Raw genomic sequence first — 10,520 nt, 5'->3', positions numbered from 1 at the left:
AGGAGGGAGTTATGGCCAAATATCACAATGCGACAATATCATTATGCTTACAATATTAAGAATTCTGTTTTAAGTTATTAGTAGTGGTAAAATGTAAACTATATATTTGGGTTAGTTAATCATTCAGTCTATCTAAGCTTAAGTCCTTGTATCAGTACGTCTTGAATAGATTAGTAAAGATACTGAGATATACAGAAGGGGGGAGTAATTGGTTCTCCTCATTGGTTCCAAATCCACACTCTCCAAGCCACCCAGTTTCACCCTCACCATAGTCAGCACCTCAGTTTCCCCCTCCCCTAAGGTTAAGAGTCTGGGTGTCGTCCTCGATAGCACACTCTCAGTACACACCCACATCAACAACACCATCCGGTCTGCCTACTTCCACCTCAGAAACATCAACCGCCTCCGCCCCTCACTCACTCCCGAGTCCCCACAGTGCCGCAATCCTGGTTCATGCTCTCGTCACCTCCCGCTTGGACTACTGTAATTCCCTTCTTTTTGGTCTCCCCCACAAACTTCTCCATAAACTCCAACTGGTGACACAGTCCTGTATCTGAAAGGTCAGAAATGCAGTCCTTGCAACCACAATGTTTCCAGCCATACAGGTCTAGTCCAGAATGCCACTTAGCACTATATAATTTGTTGTACAACAAATAGAAAATAATGTTGACCTACAAGCTTGTAGATGTTTGGAAAATTTGAAAGATTTAGAAAGCTTTTGCCTATAATGCCATGTTGAAAGTGGTTATCACTTAACATACCTACACCCGCACAGTATCATTGGTATGAAGTGTAACTGAATATCGCTGTTTTAGTATCATCACTTAACCCATTAATTGATTCTACAAATGTTATGTTAACTTAAATAATAATCACTATTATGGATCCATAAAACATTTATTCAGCTCTTTTGAATGCATTAATTTCATACACTATTCGGTGATATATTTTCTGCCTATTTGGGCCGAAACCGAATAGGCCAAAAATGCATTTTTAGCCATTTTCAGCCGAATATTTTCTGCAGCCGAATATTCGGTGCATCACTAATTATTATTATTATTAATGCAACTATTAAAGCAGATGTGGTCTTTTACTTTATTTTACAGATTTATATCTGTATCCTCATGGGAGATTCGTCAATATAATGTTGGATAGGCTACACAATAAATGCATTGTCTTTGTGTCGCTATTGTATTTTTCCATTCCTTGTTTATATTATCATGAGGTGACTCGAAGGAATAATTGCTATCACCAATTGTGGTGTTTTCTCTGTTTCGGTGCAGGGATATGTTGGGCAGTATTAAACTGCAATCTAGAAATACTGCATGGGCTCTCTATGCACTCTGCTTGTTTGTCAATTAGGTTGGAGCGCTTGGCAAGCTGTGGATCTACAAGCTCCAAGTGTTGCTACACATGCAGCGCGTTGTTTTATTTTCCAATTTTTAAGCTCAGTGTTGGCTTGATTGGTGATTGGCTGGTCACTTCAGTTAGGTTGAAAACCTTTCAAAGTAAAGAAACAAAGATTAACAATGTCAAACAATCAAATAACCTTTTCAAAACAATAGGTTCTCTTTTTAACCATTGATTTGAAACATTAAATATATTTTTAAATAATGTAAACAACTAAAGTGTTTAATGTCTTTCAAATTAACTTAAAGTCAACATTTTAAACAAAACATTTCAGATAATTTAACCTTTAAACTCAAATAAATGATTCAAGTTGAGTAAACATCTCAGCACTTTAAGTAGCTGAACTTTGAGCTTGTAGATCAGCTCAAATTGAAGGCATTTTACATGGTACCTTTAACATGGTAAATTATAAATTGTCCACAATTTAGTAGTCTTTTAAATTCTTAAATAATTTTAACATTTCTAACTTGGTCTTATATTGTAAAGATACTTTTAAAAATAAATTAAATCCAACTCTCAAGTTAATGTGTTCCTTCCCAACTTTAAATTGAAGCAGTTGAAGCTACTAAACACAATTAGCTAGATTATAACCACATCAAACGTCACTGCAGGGCAATGGGCATACATAAGTGTAAATTAAACAATACAATATACCATTAGCGTCTTTGTAGGTAGAACCCAAGAGTTGTCTTTGCTATTTAGCATCTGGTGTTTGTTTGAGAGAATGACTGCAGCTCCATTCATTTTACCTAATTGCTGCTGCATTCTGGGAGCTGTAGTTTCTGAGGTCTGAGATGTCATGCTGACCAGATTTGGTCCATTTCTGTGTTTTGGCTCAACAGTGACATTGTTTTTTCATATCTTTAACAGGTCCTCTTCATGAAATGGATGGTGACTCTTATTGTAAGATATTATTACAATATTTAGTTCTATTGTGAATCAGCAGCCTTTTAAATAATATAAGGCCTTATCAGACATAGCAAAAAGTCTTCAAACTATTTACTTTGACTGCAAAAGTCACACATTTCTTTAATAAACGTTCTGCACCAACAAAGTGTAGACATGTTCCTGCGCCACCTTCCCTGAAAAAGCGAGTGCCAAGTTAATTCTGCACCATTTTCCAACTTAAGATTTAAATCATATTTGAGTGTCTAGAGGTAGGATCCCTATAGACCGATTCCGTGGCGGGTCTCATGGTCGCAGCCTACGTATTTCCTGTAGGCGGACTCGACGTAGCTGCGGGGGTAAAACCCTCACCAGGCGCACCTCTTCCACTACAGTGAACGGCAGAGTGACTGATGTTAGTTTGCCTCAAACTTTACTCATTTACCTGCTTTTTTACTAACACTAACATTACAAAGATGCCCAGAACATCGAGATGAACCTGTGTAGTTTATGGCTGCTCCAACAGTAGTGGCAACATAAAAAAAAAAAAAAAAACGGAATGTCAAAATATCCACCGTGGTGGCTGAGACCAGAGCCATTGAGTAATGGTTGAGACAAAGCAGTGAAAGGTCCTGAAAGATACATAATTTCAGTCTTACCCAATACCCAATCTTTCTGTTTTATGAACACAAGGCTGCTGTATTTTATACCTTATACTAAGCATTTAAAGTATGAGGTATAAAGTACAGCAGCCTTGTGTTAATAAAACAGAAATATTTGGTATTGGGTAAGACTGGCGTTATGTATCTTTCACTGCTTTGTCTCAACCATTACTCAATGGCTCTGGTCTCCGCCACCGCGGTGGATATTAGACATTCCATTTTTTTTATTTTTTTATGTTGCCACTACTGTTGGAGCAGCCATAAACTACACAGGTTCATCTCGATGTTCTGGGCATCTTTGTAATGTTAGTGTTAGTAAAAAAGCAGGTAAAGGAGTAAAGTTTGAGGCAAACTAACATCAGTCACTCTGCCGTTCACTGTAGTGGAAGAGGTGCGCCTGGTGAGGGTTTTACCCCCGCAGCTACATCGAGTCCGCCTACAGGAAATACGTAGGCTGCGACCATGAGACCCGCTACGGAATCGGTCTATACAAAGCAACCAGAACAATAAGATAAAATAGGGCTCTTAGGCCTTTAGGCTATGGTACAAACCAGAAACTCCAGTTTGTGAGCAGTGGCTGAGCATTGTGGAGGAGATATGTAATGTAATGGAGAAACTAACTCATACATTGAGACTACAAGAGGAGTTATTCACTGAAAAATGGGAGAAATGGATTGAATATAGAAATCGACAGGACAACACTGATAGGTATTTTTATTTTGTAGATCTGTGATTTTGCTGGATGACGGTTTTCATGTGATCTATGACTCAGTGTCCCCTATGGTCTTGCCGAATTATGGATTAGGAATTGCCCTGTGACTGACATTTGATGTCAGGCTGTCCCACTGACTTTAAAATAGTATGGTTCTGAGTTAAGATAGTAAGACTTTTCCCCTAGCCAGCGTTGGTAGATAAGAGTTGTTTTGTTTCCGTTTGCCATAACACCCAGCCTCTGTGTTTTTGCCCTTGAAGTTAGTATTCGCTCTAACAGACTGGTAAACTGCACTCAATGACGTTATGCCCTGTCCCCCGGTTCCACTAACTGATATTGCAGGTCCGGACTATCTCTGCCCCGTGAGATAGTTCCTGTGTGCAATATTCGTGACGTCTTGCATTATCTGTCCATTTGTAAACAAATACGTTTTTTGACCTTGTTGTTCGACACATTTTCCGGTGTATTGATTACGGTATGCTATATATATATATTTTTTTAAAGATATTTTTTTGCGGCTTACGCCTTTATTGGTTTTTTAAGGGATAGAAAGTAGGCTGACAGGAAACGGGAGAGAGATGGGGGATGACATGCGGTAAAGGCCGTGTCGGGTCCGGGAGTCGAACCCGCGGCACACCGCGACTGGATCACCAGTCCGGTGCCCAGACCGTTACGCTACGGCCTGGGCCTACGGTATGCTATATTAACCATGTTCAATGTGAACATGGGGGGAGATCGATGTGAAACGCTGTCCGGATGGCATGTCTTCTTCTCTCCCGAAATAATGGTGAATATATCTGATTGAACCTCCCTCTAAGTTCTGCTTGTCTGAGTTTTCTCTTCCTTGTGTCGGTCAAATTCATTCTAAAGTATTTTGGTTAACTCTGTTATACTCTGACTTTTACTCATTATAGCCTAAAAGGTTTTTATAACCATTTCTGTAAAGTTACAAGCCCTCTGCTTCTATTCTGGTAAAGAGTATTTATGGTACTTAGATTACTTTCTAAAGTATTTATACAGTTCCGGTGTTCCGGAGTTCTAGCTCTAGCTCTCTAAGCTATCGATCCTAAGCTATTATTTATTAATTTATACAGTCCTTGTTTTATATAGTCTTTAAAGTATTTTAGAGATAAATACCCATCAAACACTGCTAACAATGCACTCATGAATGGACTGGAATACGTTGCTTATTAATGATGTATTGTATACGAACATCATAGCTATTTCTGGGTCTGGGCTCTCTTCAGTGGATGTTCTTCATCCATGTCCAAATAAATGGCCCACGTACAGTAATGCATCCATTAGCCCAGTTGCATCCATTAGCCCAATTCATCCACATGCATCCATTAGCCCAGCTAATGGGTGCTCAAAACACCTTAGTGGTCAGGAGGTACACAGGAGCTCGAACAAAATAAATAAACTGAATTAAAAAGGAGAAAGTCTGCACACCTTTTTAAAAGCTCCCAAAAAAACATAAATTACCAGAGCAGAAAAAAACGTATACAACGTTTCGGCCTTCTTCTCCTTTCTCTAAAAAGCTTTCATTCATACTGTTACGAAGGAACCAGGGGTCGCTCCGACATCATAAATCATCAACACTATAAATATGTGTGCCTACGCAAGCTAAGACGGATTTGAGCTAAGAATAACTGAGATCAGAAAGCAGACCTAGGACTCCATATATACCAAGATCTCGCTACCGACCGCCGGACACCAAGAACAGCTTGCGCTCAAGGGAATTCATATCTGTCCCTTCCGTATCTTGGCACTATCCCCGATCAGACCCCCATACTTGGCCTCGGTCAATACCATTAAGGCACTAAATGATACCATGTCTCGCTAGATTTGTTTTTTTAATGTATTTGCCACAGTGGACCTGCATTTTTGCTGTTGTTGTTGCTGTTTGTTTTTACTGTTGTTGAGACCGAAGACAAATTTCCACACATGAACAATAAATGAAACTAACTAACTAACTTGCAACAAAACCTGGTTGAGGAATGGGATGCCATCCCACAGCAAAATGTGTCTAGATTGGTGACAAGGATGAGGAGGAGGTGCGGCTGATTTAGGATATTCTACCCACTACTGAGTTCCATAACACTGAGTGTAAAAAAAAAAAAAGTATTTTCCTTATTACTATGTGAGAGTGCAATCATCCAATCCACTAAGCATCTTAAAGCAAGGGTTGAATACCAATAATTTGCCATTTTTTGGAGGCGCTACCGTACGTTTAGCAGTATTGCCCGATCCTTACAATCTATACCTCGCTGTACAGGTGACAACGATCAACGATTAAAATGATATAAAACATAATTCCAATAGGTATTATCAAAGTGGAGAAATAATGGACCAAAGTTACGTTTTCGAACTTTTATTGCCGAGTTTATATTTTTAAATGGTATCTTTTGAGTTCGTATTACATAATACTTACTCTGGTTTAAATAAACCAAAGTACGAAAAAAAATAACTTAAACTAAAACTAAAACTAAGCATTTTCACCAAAATAAAAACTAGTAAACCCCCTCTAAAAACTAACTAAAACTAACTAATTTAGAAAATAAAATGTAAAAACTAACTAAACCTAATGAAAAACCCAAAACTATTATAACCTTGAAACATACACAATACACTTTATAACGTTAATGTTATTGGCCAGCATGCAGTATTGACTTTGTCCACCTGAGGGCAACACAAACTGTGGGAAGAAAACAGAGGCACCCTGGTTCTATAAAGCATTTCAGATCTGTCTGTAGGCCTACCAGTGCCTGGCTACATTCATGCTCATACATAAACATGCCTATAACATGTTCAACATAATATTCCTTTGATGTCAAAAATATATGTTACATGAGCTTACATGAGCTCAAGAATATTTTCTTGACAAACAATCTACACTGTTTGTTGAGTTCATGCCACTGATATTGCACTTTGTACCTTGCTCTGGATAATTGGCTAAATTTGAATAGTAATTGGATAGTTGAATTTCTTATATTAAACCAAGTACCATGAGTCACACAGTAATTATTATGGAAAGTCAACTGTGAATGTGTGTGTATGTCCCAGTACAAGAGTGTGAATACAGTGTACATACTCACTACTGTGTGTGTGTGTGTGTGTGTGTGTGTGTGTGTGTGTGTGTGTGTGTGTGTGTGTGTGTGTGTGTGTGTGTGTGTGTGTGTGTGTGTGTGTGTGTGTGTGTGTGTGTGTGTGTGTGTGTGTGCGTGTCATGGCCAGTGGGCCATGCTGAAGAATTGAGAATTGCTGCATGTGCAACTGTGCATTGGTAGAGTTCCAACCATTCCATTGATTACTATTGAAAAGAACACAGTGTCTTAGTCGAAGTGACTTTCAGATTCAGGTATCTGAGAACACCTGACACGAAACTGGACTCTGCTCAGTAAACTCTGCTGTATAGGCCTAATTGAAGTGTGTCCTAATTCATAACGTGCTGGCTGTTTACGCCTATTATATGCAGGCGTCCTATGTCCTAAGTAGGTGTGCAAAAGGACGTCCTTTTTAGAGCTAATATTGAGATGAGATGAGATGAGATTCAATTTATTCTCAATGTACAGTACAAGTACATTACAGCGAACAGGTATTTTCACATCTCACCAGAGTGCAAAATATGTCAGTAAAATGTGATACATTAAGTGCAGGTCAGTAAGTAAATGCAGTAAGGATATTATAAGGCGATAAATAAAGAATAGACATTCAATATTGTCAGATCCATATTGCACATAGTAGTCCTTATTGCACGTAGCCCACATAGTGCACTGTAGTGCTAAACTAAGGTCCAGTGTCCATAGTAGCAAGGCTACTTACTTACTTACAAGGATGAAGTGTACAGAGTGCCAAGATACAACAGGGAAGGTGGGTGGGTGCAAGGGAGGGGGGCTGTCACTGAGGGGGGTGAGGAGTGGATGAGGACTGAGGAGTTCAGGTAGATGACAGTGGAGGGGAAGAAGCTGTTCCTGAGTCTGCTGGACTTGGAACCAAGGCTCCTGTATCATCTCCCAGAGGGGAGGAGGGTAAACAGACCGTGGTCGGGGTGAGAGGGGTCTTTGATGATACTATGAGCCTTCCTCAGCCACCGACTGTCGTAGAGGGTCTTAATGACAGGGAGAGATGTTCCAGTGATGTGTTGGGCAGTTGTCACCACCCTCTTCTGGTCAGAGGCTGTATACAGTTCCCATACTAGACCGTGATACAGTACGTGAGGATGCTCTCAATGGCACAACGGTAGAAGATCCCCAGTATCTGGGGAGATAGATGGACTTTCCTCAGTCTCCTCAAAACGACGAGACGTTGATGGGCCTTCTTGACCAGAGACGAGGTGTTCAGGAGAGGTCCTCAGAGATATGAACACCCAGGAACTTAAAGCTGGAGACCTGTTCGACCTCCGTTCCATTGATGTGGATGGGAGCGTGAGTGACAGCCCTAGTCCTCCTGAAGTCCACGATGAGCTCCTTGGTCTTCTTGGTGTTCAACGCCAGGTTGTTGTCGGCGCACCACAACGCCAGGTGCTGGATCCCCTCCCTGTAGGCCGACTCATCCTTGTCCTTGATGAGGCCCACCACCATTGTGTCGTCTGCAAACTTAATGCTGGTGTTGGTGCCATGCATAGGGGTGTATGGCAAGATATTTTAGTAATGTGTGTACTTATTCAGATGCTTAGCTCATTCTGCTATCACCTAGAGGGAGAGTTTGTTTCACCCTGAGTATACCCATGCAGGCAGTCCATTGATCAGTGAAGTGTCATAAAGAATACAATACATTTTGTTCTATATGGTGCCTGCAGGACTGTCCTGTCTCTATCCTGGAACAAATCTGTATGACAAAGAGGTTTTGTTGATAAGCCGGGAGCAAATTGTGCTTCAGAGAAGCATTGAACACGCCTCTCTTCTTCACCTCTGTGCCTGTAAACTGTATTTTAATATTTCTTAATATGCTGCTCAGTTTTAATGCACTGCACTTTAGGATTTTATGCTTATTCTTCTTTTATTGATAGGTTTTATACACACTGCTGGTCCTGAGTAAAAAATATATATGATTTTTTATGTTTTTACGTTTTTATGTGCAAACATTTGGAAATGACAAATAAAGTGAACTTTGAACATTGACCTTAATACCAGTGTAAAACCAAGACGAAAAAACCCAACTATGATGAGAAATCCTAATTGTTCAAAATTGGGTATTTGTGGCAGAGGACATGTAAGTAAGTAAGTAAGTAGCCTTGCCGAGCCATGAGGCCTATAGGGCAGGAGCCTACGTATCTCCTGTTTCTGTAGCATGAGGCAGCTTGATGTACAAGTACACCCCCTGGACATGACGCTAGTATGTCGCTGGGACTTACCCCCAACCCTGACCTCCCAGTCTCAGGGCGGACACTCTAACCACTGAGCTGGTCTTGTGGGAGGACATATAGCGGACCTTTAACTGTTGCACCCCATTGAAAGGAGTTTCACGGGATAAACACTGGAGAACAAACGAGACGATCCTCCATCCATCCCACTCCATCGCCGCCGCGATGCTGTGACAATGACGCAGCCCGATCGACCCTCTGGCTAGCAGACAAATCAACAAGCTTCTCATGCTGCCATTCCTGGCTTCAAAGACAGAATAATGTGTTCTCGCATTATTAAGTTCCAACTGGCACAGAGAGAGGGTGATTGAGAGCAGCGAGAGGTGCAGAAGGGAGGGTATCAGGAGCGAGATGCCGAGAGGTGGGCTGTTTATCCAATCCTATTTATTCTGGGGGACCGGGGCCGCTGGCACTGGCTGGCTCAGGCAATAAAGCGTGAACGCCTCTCCGTCTGTGTGGACCCAAACAATGGAACAGCCGTTCCTCATCCAATTGCATTCCCCTCAGGGACAGCGAACAATGAAGAGTCAGGGGGGTTAATAATACTTGTGAATAACTCTCAGAGAGAGAGAGAGAGAGAGAGAGAAAGGCTGCTGAATGACTGGAGAGTCTGAGGGAGAGAAACAGATCGAGCACGGTCAATGCCGGTGAAAGTGTTCCATTTAGAATATAGTGTAATCAACACCACGGCTTTGACTATTAAAGAAGAATTAAGGGGGGAAAACACAATTAGTAGGTCTGCAAATCACTATGAAATACCTTTGTTCTCCTTGAGAACACGTCTAATTAAATGTAGTCTTGCGTAGCCAGAAAACTATTCCACAATCTTCGAATGCTACAGTATATAGAGTCTGGAAATACAGTAGCCTACATCTCCTGAAATCCATGTAATATCATACATTTTAAAATATCTTTAGAGCTTATTTTCTTATTTCCATTTCTGCTAAGCAGCAAGCTATATATAAAACACTCCTTGGGCTAAAACCGGTCATAACCAGTAACCACTTGCCCAAATGTGCCCGGCTATGGCTGTTTTTAGCCCAAGGAGTGTTTTTTTGTTCAAAACTAACGTTTGAATGGATTCAGAATCATGAAAACCCCCTAGTTTGACATGTTGCATGCTACTTAAAGCATAATGAGATTTTGACATTTTGCATTATATAGGATGTCAATGGCATGGTCGCATATAAACCCTTATAAAACAAAATGCTCAATGCTGACAGCCGGTCAGCAAGTGGATTCATGAATGGATTCACCACCCCCACGGGTTCCGTTGAACCGCAGGGTGTGCGTACGGGTTACAGATTCCAAAGCAATATCGTGGGGAAGCCGAGGCGGGTCAACCAACCCACGAAAAGAAAATCCCCTTCTCTGTCGCTCCCTTTCTCCCCTTCTCCTGTCTCTCTCTCGATCTGAGTTGTGTTCAATGTGTTGCTTAGCGTGTTTAGGCTGTAGTGCGCACAGCTGAGCCTAATTGATAAACTAAAAG

Source organism: Protomyctophum parallelum, assembly GCF_964188405.1.
Source record: "Protomyctophum parallelum genome assembly, chromosome: 12".
Lineage (NCBI taxonomy): Eukaryota > Metazoa > Chordata > Actinopteri > Myctophiformes > Myctophidae > Protomyctophum > Protomyctophum parallelum.
This window is presented reverse-complemented; position numbering follows the sequence as displayed.